This window comes from Loxodonta africana, chromosome 1 (assembly GCF_030014295.1).
Source record: "Loxodonta africana isolate mLoxAfr1 chromosome 1, mLoxAfr1.hap2, whole genome shotgun sequence".
NCBI classification, from domain to species: domain Eukaryota; kingdom Metazoa; phylum Chordata; class Mammalia; order Proboscidea; family Elephantidae; genus Loxodonta; species Loxodonta africana.
The window spans coordinates 72,848,971-72,859,207 of NC_087342.1; the positions used below are offsets into that span (position 1 = coordinate 72,848,971).

Genomic DNA, 10,237 nt, shown 5'->3' on the forward strand with positions numbered 1-10,237 from the left:
CTGTCCATACGGTCACTATGAGTCGGAATTGACTCGATGGCACTGTTTTCTTTTTTTTTTTAACAGTGATATGAATAAGAGAGTATTCTATCACATGGGGTTGCTATGAGTCAAAATTGACTCAACAGCACACATACCCTGAGAATCAAGAAAGGTATGGCTGCCCCCTAGGATGGCTAGAAAATTGAGAGAAATTGTGAGGTTGGGGGTCTTCCAGTTTGATGGACCTGGGGAAGGGGTATGAAGAGCCAGAGAGTCTGTGAAAGGAAGATTCTGCCACCCAGTGAAATCTTTGGAGAAAATTCATAAGGGAAGAGTGGGAGCAAGGGACTAATTGGAATAGGTGGTCAACAGGGAAGTGTAATGGTCTGTCTCAGGTCCCATCATCAGTGACCCACATCACTACATTATAGGCCACTGTAATGACAGCCCAGATTTATACCCTTAGAATGGCATCAAAAATTAAAAAATCGAAAAACATAGATCTGATTTTCCAGCATCAGTGCCAGAAGCTGAGCTGATTTTTTTCCCTCTAGTTTCAGAGGCAGAAATATGCAAAATATGGAAAAGCAAAAAGCCCCAACCAAGAATCGTGAAAAGAAATTTTGTCCCCATCACTTCTCAGGTTCTGGTGAGGATCAAGACAGTGAAGAGAAGGAAGAGAGGCTTCTGGTTCTCCTATTGCAGAGCAGTGGGAGTCCTGGCATTTCCCCCCTAGCTCAAAGCTTTCCTCTCCTTCCACTTGAGCTAAGCACCTGAGACCCAAGTCCTCAGGTCCTGAACCATCAAGAAGCTTCTTGATGATGCTCTGGACATGAAGGAGCCCTGGGAAAGGTCTTCAACAAAACTAGCACTCCTTAGGCCAGTGATGCAGTGTAGAGGATTGGGTTGAGAAAATGCTTACAGTTGGCTCAGCTAGTACCATAGAGGTGGTCACTGGGCTTCTTTGAGGGCTCTTTTATAGACTGGTTGGCTCATTGCAGAGACCCTTGCTGCAGCTGGTAGTCTTCATTTGGAACTTGCCCAGACTTGCTCCAGAGTTGGCACTGTGGCTTCCCTGTCAGTCACTCAGGTTTCAACACAAATGTCACTTCTTCAGAGAGCCTTTTTCTGACCACTCTGACTAAATCAATACCCCCGTGGCTCCATCTTCTACATAAAATGTGTCTGTATTGAAGAGCTTCACTAAATACTGCTGTGTTGTCTATCTCCTCCCTAGAATGTATGCTTCCTGAGCCTTGTCTGTTCTTGTTCTCTCAATGTATCCCCAGTGTCTACAGCTACATAAGCATATCTGGGGAAAGAAAAGTTCTAGAAGAAAGGAAAAAAAGTGGGGTAGGGAGAGGCAGATATGAATTCAATAATGATTAGCTTCATAAGGAAAAGCTAAATTGTATTATGCTATTTTCTCAATTTAATCCTAGGGCTAAGGGAGGAAAAAGTGTGAGCTAAAGGAATCTAATGTGTTTCGATTAATTACACTCAGGTAGGATAGCTAATCAATTCCAGGACAAATTCATTTTCCTCATGCAACTTGGCAAATTGACAAGCATGTTTTGTCCTCCAACAGTAAAATGATGGCTGAGAATATGGATTACACTTGAAATAATTTCACAGTGTGGCATCTCTCACACTTACCACTATTCCATTTAAAAATATTAGAAAATATAATTTGAATAGGACATTAATAAACCAGTCAAGTTATATTCAGTATTTTGAATCTCAATATTATTTTCATTGCTTTGTTAAGTATCATAGTAATCTTTACAATTAATAATTAGCATTGTATTTTTATTCAATAGATTTTCAAAATTAATTTAATAATGAAAAAAATGAAGGGTGGTAAATTCTATTCCTTTTTATGAAATTGTATACATACATGTTAATTTATAAGATATAAAAAAATGAAAATAGAAAATTATATTAAGAAGAAACTTAAAATGAATTGTATATCAATAAAATATTAATTTCGAATGCATATGTTAAAAAATCATTAAAGTAAGTTATCAGGCTACTTTGAAAACAATGAAAATGATGTGCTGACAAATTTTATAGCATTATTCACAGTATTTCTTAGATTTTAGATTCTAGTCTTAAATACTTTTGAAATACAAATGATTAACTGAGCTGTGTATTCAACAAATGATGTAAGAAAAAAGAAATCCTGAAGGAATCAGGAAGAATAAACAGTAAAGATAAGTGGGGTAATTCATTAATTAGAAAAAACAATAGTGGCTTGGTCTATTGGGGAAAAAAATTCAATCATCAGTCAAATAAAAAAAAGATGGACTAAGCCCAAATTTCTTTGCTCTTTTAAGCAAAATGTATTATTAGGGGGTGCTGAGGTACTGCATTAAAAAGTGTGGTAGGAGAATTTATTGAAATGCTAAGTGATATTTAATCAGGCTGCTCCCCTGGGTGCAGAAAAGTAGGGAACAAGTCAAGGCTACTGCAAGGATAAAAGAGTTCTGGAAGGAAAGTGAAGGGGAGGCCCTTCTTCCTCTTTGTGCATCACAGCCTGCTTGGGGTTCCCTTCCCTTTGCTCTTCCTTCGTTTTTCTTCATGAATTAAGTTGGATTGTGGGTCAAGATGTTGCCAAGTCCTGTCATATGTGGAACTACACGGGACAGAAAAAAAAAAAAAAAAAAAAAAGACGAAGTTTACTTTATTTCAAAGACATCCAGTGTTCCTCATAAAATTAAAAACAGAAAGGTTAAAAAAAAAAACAACAATGTTTTCTTCATCTACATTCAAGCATAAAGCTCTGAGGTAGTTACTTAGAAGTTACTGTTACAGACTGAGAAGAACAGAGGAGCAAAGCTGGAAAATTTTAAGCAAGCCAGGTACAATTTCGGCTGACTCCGGCGCTGTTGGATATTTTGGAAAATTGGTTATTTTGGGAATTAAAGTTTTATGCTTTTGCAGAATTGTGCAGCTGTCTGGGAGCTCCAGGACCAGGGCCTTGGTGGAGCCAGAACAGGACTGAGGGTGGAGCCTCTCAGAAAATATCCTCTGCAGAGCTGGGAGCTCTGGTCAAAGGTGGGCCTAGAGACTGTTACCCAGGGAATGTTGTGGCCCTGACACATTACTTGTTTGATATTTTGGAAAAGAAGGGACACCATCCCAACTGTAACTAAGTATAGCTATCTAAAGAATGGTCTGAATATTTTATCTCCAAAGGAAATTGTGATTATCATCCACAGAAGTGCCAGGAAAGAAGTACAAGGAACATAGAAAACTTGCGGTTGTTGTTGTTAAGTGCCAGTGAGTTGGTTCCGACTCATAGCAACCTTATGCACAACAGAAAGAAACATGGCCAGGTCCCGCACAATCCTTACAATCAAAGTTATGCTTGAGCCCTTTGTTGCAGCCACTGTGTCAGTCTACCTCTTTCAGGGTTTTCCTCTTTTCCGCTGACCCTGTACTTACCAAGCATGATGTCCTTCTCCAGGGACTAATCCTTCCTGATAATATGTCCAAAGTATGTGAGACACAGTCTTGCCATCCTTGCTTCCAAGGAGCATTCTGGTTGTACTTCTTCCAAGCAAATTTGTTTGTTATTTTAGCAGTCGATATTCCTTGCCAATATCACCATTCAAAGGTGTAAATTCTTCTTCAGTCTTCCTTATTCATTGTCCAGCTTTCACATGCATATGATGCAATTGAAAATACCATGGCCTGGGTCAGATGCACCTTAGTCTTCAAGATGACATCTTTGCTTTTCAACACTTTAAAGAGGTCCTTTGCAGCAGGTTTGCCAGATGCAACACGTCTTTTGATTTCTTGACTGCTGCTTCCATGGGTGTTGATTACGGATCCAAGTAAAATGAAATTCTTGACAACTTCAATCTTTTCTCCATTTATCATACTGTTGCTCATTGGTCCAGTTGTGAGGATTTTTGTTTTCTATATGTTGAGGTGTAATCCATACTGAAGGCTGTGGTCTTTGATCTTCATTATTAAGTGCTTCAAGTCTTCTTCACTTTCAGCAAGCTAAGTTGTGTCATCTGCATAACACAGGCTGTTAATCAGTCTTCCTCCAATCCTGATGCCCCGTTCTGCTTCCTGTAGTCCAGCTTCTGGAATTATTTGCTCAGCATAGAGATTGAATAGGTACACTGAAAGGATACAACCCAGATGTACACCTTTCCTGACTTTAAACCACTCAGTATCTCCTTGTTCTGTCCAAACAACTGCCTCTTGATTTATGTACAAGTTCCTCATGAGCACAATTAAGTGTTCTGGAATTTGCATTCTTCGCCATATTATCCATAATTTGTTTCGGTCCACTCAGTCGAATGCTCTTGCATAGTCAATAAAGCACAGGTAAACATCCTTCTGGTATTCTCTACTTTCACCCAGGGTCCATCTGACATCAGCAAAGATATCCCTGGTTCCATGTCCTCTTCTGAATCCAGCCTGAATTTCTTGCCATTTCCTGTCGATATACTGCTGTAACCACTTTTGAATGATCGTCAGCAAAATTTTGCTTGCATATGATATTAATGATATTGTTCAATAATTTCCGCATTCCGTTGGATCACCTTTCTTGGGAATAGGCATAAATATGGATCTCTTCCGGTCAGTTGGCCAGCAAACTGTCTTCCATATTTCTTGGCACAGGCAAGTGAGCACTTTCAGCACTGCATCCATTTGTTGAAACATCTCAATTGATATTCCGTCAATTCCCGGAGCCTTGTATTTCACCAAAGCTTTCAGCGTAACTTGGACTTCTTCCTTCAGTGCCATTGGTTCCTGATAATATGCTACTTCTTGAAATGGTTGAACGTCAACTAATCCCTTTGGGTATAACGACTCTTTGTATTCCTTCCATCTTCTTTTGATGGTTCCTGTGTCTTTTAGTATTTTCCCCATAGAATCCTTCACTATTGCATATTGAGGCTGGAATTTTTTCTTCAGTTCTTTCAGCTTGAGAAAGGCCAAGAGTGTTTTTCCCTTTTCATTTTCTATCTCCAGCTCTTTGCATATATCATTACAATACTTACTTTGTCTTCTACAGTCACCCTTTGAAAGCTTCCATTCAGTTCTTTTACTTCTTCATTTCTGCCTTTTGCTTTAGCTGCTCAATGAAGAAGAGCATGTTTCAGAGTCTCCTCTGACATCCATCTTGGTCTTTTCTTTCTTTCCTGTCTTTTCAATGACCTCTTGCTTTCTTCATGTATGATGTCCTTCCACAACTTATCTGGTCTTAGGTCATTAGTGTTCAACGCATCAAATCTATTCTTGAGATGATCTGTAAATTCAGGCGGGATATGCTTGAGGTCATATTTTGGCTTTTGTGGATTTGAAATGATTTTCTTCAATTTCAGCTTGAACTTGCGTATGAACAATTGATGGTGTGTTCCACAGTCGGCCCCTGGCCTTGTTCTGATGGATGATATTGAGCTTTTCCATTCTCCCTTTCCACGGACATAGTCGATTTGACTCCTGTGATTTCCGTTTGGTGAGGTCCATGTATATAGTTGCTGTTTAAGTTGGTGAATAAGGTATTTCCAATGAAGAAGTTGTTGGTCTTGAAAAATTCTATCATTCTATCTCTGGCATTGTTTCTATCACCAAGGCCATATTTTCCAACTACCAATCTTTCTTCGTTTTCAACTTTCTCATTCCAATCACCAGTAATTTTGAATGCATCCTGATTTCATTTTTCATCAATTTCAGACTTCAGAAGCTAGTAAAAATATTCACTTTCCTCATCTTTAGCCTTTGTGGTTGGTGCCTAAATTTGAATAATAGTTCTACTGACTGGTCTTCCTTCCTTGTAGGCGTATGAATATTATCTTGTCACTGACAGTGTTGTTCTTCAAGGTAGATCTTGAAATGTTCTTTTTCACGATGAACGCAACACCATTCCTCTTCAAGTTGTCATTCCCAGAATAGTAGACTCTATGATTGTCTAATTCAAAATGGCCAATACCAGTCCATTTCAGCTCACTAATGTCTAGGATGTCAATGTTTTTCCATTCCGTTTCATTTTTGACTATTTCCAATTTTCCTAGATTCATACTTGGTACATTCCAGGTTGCAAATATAATGGATGTTTGCACCTGTTTCTTCTCATTTTGATTCATGGCACATAAGCAAGTGAAGGTCCTGAAAGCTTTACTCCATCCATGTCATTAAGGTCAACTCTATTTTGAGGAGGCATCTCTTCCCCAGTTGTCTAATGAGTGCCTTCCAGCTGGGGCTTATCTTCTGGCACTATATTAGACAATGTTCTGCTGCTATTCATAAGGTTTTCACTGGCTAATTCTTTTCAGAAGCAGGCTGCTGTGTCCTTCTTCCTAGTCTGTCTTAGTCTCGAAGCTCAGCTGAAATCTGTCCTCCATGGGTGACCCTGCTGGTATCTGAATACCAGTGGCATAGCTTCCAGCATCAAAGCAACATACAAGCCCCCACAGTACTACAAACTGACAAACATATGTGAGGGGAAAAAAAAAAAAAAACCTTGTAGAGCAAGAAAATAGACTGCTCTCTCTCAGGCTGACTTTCAGATTATGAGATGGACATTCTGCCCACTGAGCTAAGTAGGAATTAGGGTCAAAAAGAATTACATATATCAGTACCATTGAGAGAAGGGTGTTGAAGGTGTAGTATGCTTCATTGTACCCTCAACACAAAACCAGTTTCCATTCACATCTTCTGTTATTTCCCTGATTATCCCATATTCTTTCTCAGGAGGCTTTCAGTTTGATACAGTAATGCAGTACTCCTCCATTACAAGTCAGAGCTAAGGGCACAGCCATAGGTTTTGAGGCACATATGTGCCCAGGGAAACAAAGGCTTTGGTGGGTGGAGACTATGGGGGATGGCAGGTTTTTTAAATGACAGAGGCAGCAGGGAAGATCCTATGTTCCTGTTGTGGTGTTGGGTTCACATACTTATTATGTCATTAAATGCCCCTGCCAATGGGGAGACAAGAAGAGATCATGAAGTTCTAATTTCAGAAGAAGGCTAGGAAGAGCCTCTAAGTGAAAAGAGCTATGGAGAAAAGGGTGTAATCAAAACATAAAAGTTGAAAGGGAATACTGCTAGAAAGTGGAAGAGAAAGAGTTAAAGGAAAAAAACCAATAGAAAATGTAAGCTGCTTACACTGAGAGTAGAAGACCAAGGGTAGGGGGGAAGGATGTAATTTAAAGATATAGATGATCAGGGGAATGCTGAGGCTTCAAAGCATATGAAAATTTTTACTTCACTTGACATCACCAAGGAATGTATTTAGTATGTGTTAAGATTTTTGTTTAAAGGCTTTTTCCTATCAAATAAATAGAAACCAAAGATTATTAGTTCCAAGGGTGGGAGAGAAGGGGAAGGAGGGATCTTTTGCTTAGGGGACATTGAGTTCATGTTAATGGTGGTGGGATATTTTAGAAACGGATAGTAAAAATAGTTACACAACTTGAAGAAAATCATCAACATCCCTGAATTACACATGTAGAAATGTTGAATCTTTATATGTTCTGTTGTGTAAATTTTCACCACGATTAAAAAGAAAAGAAACAATCAGCAGAGGCCCAGGGGTCACTGCAGCCTCTTAAGCCAGTCCTGCCTGGAATTCTAGGACAGGTTGGATCATATGTCCTGTCCTCATTCCGCCAAAGAGGAAGTGACACCCAGTGGGATGGGCTGGTGAGTGCAGGCGCGGATGCCAGGATCACCCATGCGCTCCAGCTCCTACATGGTGGGCACTTGGGAGCCAGAGTGGACCAGCCAGTGAGAGTATATCCGAGCTCTGACAGCCATAACCTTACCCTGGCGGCCACCTCCAGGGTGGACCTTCAGGAGTGGGGGGCAGACCAGATCTCCTCTTGGGCCAGGAGAACAAGGCCCTGGACCTCCTGGCCTTTATATGGGGGGCAAGAGCTGAACCCTCTCAGGCTCTTTTCTGAGTGGATGGGGGAAGAGGAAGGTTTGTAAAAAGTCCCAGAGCTTCCGGTGTGGGGGAGGGGAAGGCCAGCAGGTCCAGCCCCCCAGGAAAGTGGCCTGTGCAGGCCCAAGAGGACCCAACACGGGGTGCTTGCTGGTGTGGGGGTCTGGGGAGAAATGGAGACTCTCCCAGGGAAAAAATGATAATAATTTTTAGGAAAAGGCAATCAATGTAAAAGAGTCTGGTAGAAAAAGCGTTATTTTGGGGAAATGTGATACTTATTTGACGGTTATGAGGTTGACAGAGATGTGTCCATCGTACAAATGGTGCAACTAATAGGCCAGGAGAATGGTAGACAAGCCAAATGAAAAACATGTATAATTTTATATAGATGTAGGTTAGGGAAAAAATAGGAGTGATTGAACTATGTTTTTCAAGGGATAACATTGATAGTAATGTAAGCTCATATAATTGATATATTCATTTCCACATCCTGAATCCCTGGCCCTTTATTCTCTGTTCCGCAAGGTCAAGCTCATACGAAAGGTTGGTGTTTCCAACTCACCCAGCAGTGCCACAGAAGAAAAGCCCCGGTGATTTGCTTCTGTAAAGATAAGAGCCAAGAAAGCCCTATGGAGCAGTTCTACCCTGTAACACATGGGGTTTCCATGACTCCGAGTAGACTCAACAGCAAGGTTTTTTTGGGGGGAGAAGGCGGGGGGTGCAAGTGAGTTCCCAAGGTTCAGCTCAAATGTGATGTTCCGGAGAGCTTCCTCTGACTTCCTCTCCAGAGTGACTTGCTATGCTTCTGTAGACTAGCACCTTTTCTTATTTCTGAATTAACATTTCTCTGTTAATGTGATGTATTAGTTTATATTTACCTCCTTTACCAGATGTTAATTCCTTGAGGGTACCTCAAAGAAATTTGAATCTGTAGGGTATCACATTGTGTTTCTAAATGGATGATTAATAAATGTTTTTGAGTTATGAACGTTAACCTTTAGAAGGTTGGGAAGGAGTTGAACATTGTCATCAGTGAATATTACCTTTTATTGACAGTCTAAATACCTGCCAGTTGCTTTACCTCAATTATCTTTTAATCCTCATGACCCTGAAATATGATCCCCATTTTGCAGAAAAGTTCTCAGTGGAGTGACTGAAAAGAGGTTTGTCCAAATTCACATAGCTAACAAAAGGCAGGGTTAACCTGGTTCTGTCCCAAAGTCTACTCTTTTTTCTTCATGTCAAGTTACTTTTATGTGAACAATGATAGGAACATGAAATAAAAGCTAAGGCAGAAAATTATGGTTATATTGGGGATGACCAAATTGTGGTTATTAAGGAATCTTCAGAAATAAGCCTGGAAACCACTGAAAGTTGGATCTATTATGGACAAATTTGAATGCACAAATGACTAATTTTCAGAGTTAGGAATTTAAGACTACTGCCCTGTTCTACAGATCAGATTGAGGCAAATATTTCAGTTGAGCTTCAAGTCCCCACACCATCATGCACACGTTAGTATTCAGCACTTCTTTTTGAGAAGCAACAATGTCATTTTACCAAGTGGTCCTAAAGATCTGAGAAGTATGCTACCATATTACTAATAACTGGCTGCCATCAAGTCCATTCTGACTCACAGTGACCCTATAGGACAGAGTAGAACTGCCCCCTAGGGCTTCTAAGGAGAAGCTGATAAATTGGAAGTGGTAACCTTTTGGTTAGCAGCCAAGGTTTTAAGGCATTGTGTCACCAGGGCTCCACTAAAATAGCAGAGGATGGTTTCGATCCATCGACCTCTGGGTTATGGGCCCAGCACGCTTCCGCTGCGCCACTCTGCTCCTTGGTTGTATTACTAACAGCCAAGCTTATACAGTCCTGATGCATGACAATATGCAAGCACATAGAATTGATGCCATTTTTTCCTATCATTAGTATTGAATAAAATCTCTAGATCAAATGATCAGATGGTTAGATCTGGAAATCTAGTTATGGCCTCATATGGTTTAATTAATGGAAGTCTCAAAATACTTTCAGAAAAAAAAAAACAAAACCTAACATTTTATTTCCAATATGGAGATGGAGTAGGACGTAGCAGCCACTACTGCTTGTCTACACCACAGTCAGCCACTAACACCACCCACCAGGCCCCCTTGAAAACAGAAAAATGACTTTCTTCCCATAGCCACATCTGTACTGCCCTGTGCTTGGAGGTGGTGGATACCATTCTCAGATCCAGAGTCTGAATTACGATCAAGCTTGGTAATCATAGAAACCCTAGTGGTGTAGTGCTTAAGAGCTCAGCTGCTACCAAAAGGTTGCCAGTTCCAATCTACCAGGCACTCCTTG

At 40.3% G+C, this 10,237-nt stretch overlaps 1 non-coding gene across 1 annotated transcript; it reads right to left on the reverse strand.

Annotated features, from left to right (window-relative positions):
* Nucleotides 1–9,657: 9,657 nt before the first annotated feature.
* On the reverse strand, nt 9,658–9,729 carry TRNAM-CAU (transfer RNA methionine (anticodon CAU)). Its single transcript has one exon. It is a non-coding gene; the product is annotated as a tRNA-Met (tRNA).
* Nucleotides 9,730–10,237: the final 508 nt, after the last annotated feature.